Consider the following 3,232-nt stretch of genomic DNA (forward strand, 5'->3'; position numbering starts at 1 on the left):
GAGGGCCTATTGATTGTTACATTAGAGGCATAGGAAGCCTTCCCTCCCTCACACCTCTCATTTTCTCTCCTCACACTCTCCACACTCTAGAGAAGAAAGCGGAAGCGAAGAAAGAGAAGAAGGGAGAAAGGACTTGCCATAGAGGCCTTGAGCATTCATCTTCTTATCCCTCATTTCCACGCTTGAGGGCTTGAGCATCGGTTGAGCCTTGGGAGGATCAAAACTCCAACCCTACTTGGTTTGATGATTGGGGCTTCCTTGAGTGGTAAGGCTTTGTAATCTCCCATTGTTACTTGTTTCCTACGTTTTCTCAATGAAACTCCTACGATTTTGGATTTAGGTTTATTTTGGGGTGGATTTGCAGGAGTTATGAGACATAAATGATGGGTGTTGAGAACCTTTGTCATAGGTAGAGGAGAGACTCTTAGCACTCCCATTTGGAGATCGTGACCGGCCTTCCTTGCAAATCGGTATGTTTCTCTCCAACCCAGCTTGAGGAACTTAAATGATTTGAGCTATTGCTCTTCTCGTATTGTGACCTATTTTGATGTTTCTAGGATACAGGGAGCTTGGTGGATATCTCGTCGGTTCGTTAAACGAAGAAATCGATTTTCGGTGGTGTTTTGACTTCATGAAAATGGGCAAAATGTCCCTATGCCCTTCTAAACTTTTCGTAAAGATTTTTTTTAATGCAAATTCGTCTAAACATAGATTTATATGAATTTCCGAAACACTTTAACATGCACCTCATGTATCGTAAAATTTGTACTTCCATATAATAGAGATAGGCGTAGATCATCATATGGACATACTGGCGTTTCCGGCAAGTTGAGAACATGTCTCCATCTAGAATTAGGATATATGCATCATGAACATATTAAGCCCAGCTGGACCAGCATTGAACAAAGGGTCCATAAAGAGGCAACTTGGAATATTAAACATACTAAAAGGAGCAACATTAGAGACATAATGACATAGCCATTAGACCTTGGGACATTACGACTACATTTCCATGATTATTAGACATGAGGACTTGTACTGTGCGACGAGTCGTTTGACTACTTGCCATGTGTGCTCATTCGCACATGGTTTAAGTGTCGCTCCTCTCCAAGCGCACTTCCGGAATGGCCATCGCGATAACAATATTCCCGTGGCGGATTGGGCGCGCTCGTAAGTGGACTGCGCCGGTGGCCCAGCTCATCCACGGTGGATGTTGATCACCACGGGGCATTAGCTCCGGCATCCGGCGCAGGCAGCCTTCGGTGGTTCAGGGCCATAAGAACCTTCGGTGGTCTCTTCAGATTCGACTGATAATCATTATGAGCATGGAACAGATGACGACTTAGAGGATTATTGGACATTGAGTAGAATAGTAAACAACAGGAACTTTACTAATTTCGCGTGAACATTATATATGGCGACTTATACTATCAGCATAGTTTCTTTAATACCTATCATTTATGCTAAGTAGACATTCTCCTGTCGTAGTAATTACATTTTACTTACTCTTCGTTTTCTACTATTTATAGTCCTAACAATCTCTTGAAGCGTGGGCCTTGTGGTGCACCTCACTGAAGTCAGTAATTGCCCAACTGAACTATATTAAGTTCTCACGCCCCTGTTTAATGTTCCTTTCAGTAGCCTTCTGCTCCGTCGAGGCACGGGATCGCGCAAGGGGAACGCGCTAGCTAGCAGCGAGAAGCGGTACCCTAGTGTCTTACTCTTCTTTTAGTAGTTGAGAGTGAGGTGGAGTTTCTGATCCATTATAAGATACTACGCTCTGCTCTACCTATAGCACTTCTATTTGGGATCCTATTGAATTTGGTTTACCTTATCTTATTTAGTGATTTCAGTTTTCCTTATCCTTGTTGTGCATTAGACATTATCATGCTCTGATACTCTAGATCTTTAACATTGCTTTATTATGTGTTTAGACGCCATAATGTGTAGAACATAGGCGGGTCTGGCAATGTGGGTGTTGTTCGGCATCGCGGCGGCTTCCGCTGGGATCCCGGGGCGTGACAAAGAGGAGAGAGGGCAAGAGCAGAGAGAGTCCGGCGTGAACGATCCGAAGCACCAAGGATTTTTGTCATCGTAAAGTTTTCCTACCGTTAGATTTAACCTCTAATTATTTTTACCCGTAGATCTTAATATTCAAGGCCAGACCACTTACTTTACTCAACCCAGGAAACCACATCATTAATCACCGTTTCTCAATCCATGGCTAAAATCAACAGCACCAATAGTTGGTGTATCTGATATATACTAGCCTAGTTCTATATATAACTATATATACTATATATAAATATAATAAGTCCGGCTATGGTGCTTGATAAAAGTACCAAGTATTATGTGGCTTGTAATTTTACCATCTAGATATACTCCTCTGATTATTTTAACCGTTAGATTATACATTCAACCAACTCAAGCCTCTGGCATGTCCACTCAACCCTAGGGGCCCACATCACCTAACTCACTAGCATTCCTAAGATCACACGTAACATCTACAAGCAGACACCAAAACTGGTGACCTTTTAAAAATCATAGAGCTCAACTTAATATATATTAGATTATATATATATAAGGATCTACTCCTATGATCCTAATAGTGCTTGTCTTTCACCTCTAACCATTCACTACCCACCATCATCCAACCTTCAAGCTCTCCATCCAATAGTTAAAAACTTAAAAGCCCACCTTCTACGTGCTTTTGGAGTATTCTAGCTAGCTCAACTATATATATATAATAATAATATATATACTATATATATATAATAGTGAGAACTAAATTATACGTATCGAATATAAAGATTGATTTTTCAATTTTTGGACCCTTAGATCAAGAATGTATGGTGGATATTGCGGTCCGCCCTTAGGGTTGAGTAGTAACCCAGGTTAAGTGGCCCCATATGATACAATAGTAATAATTCAAAAAATTAAAATGATCAAGACAACGTGATATCTACTGAGCCAAAAAAGTTCGAAAGCACAGATCTTCTAAACTCCAACAGCAAGTCATGTGTGTGTATATATATTAATATATATATATATATATTATATATATATATATATATAGATATATATACATATACTAATTATATCTCCAACCAAATACATCGTCCAGCACCAAGGATTTGGTGCTATCGAATTCCTGCATTCCTTAAATTTAATCCTTGCATATTTTTTCCGCCCGTTAAATTATACTATTCAATCCAAACCACTAACTCCAACA

The sequence above is a fragment of the Ananas comosus genome, linkage group 7 (genome assembly GCF_001540865.1).
Source record: "Ananas comosus cultivar F153 linkage group 7, ASM154086v1, whole genome shotgun sequence".
In the NCBI taxonomy this organism is placed as follows: Eukaryota; Viridiplantae; Streptophyta; class Magnoliopsida; order Poales; family Bromeliaceae; genus Ananas; species Ananas comosus.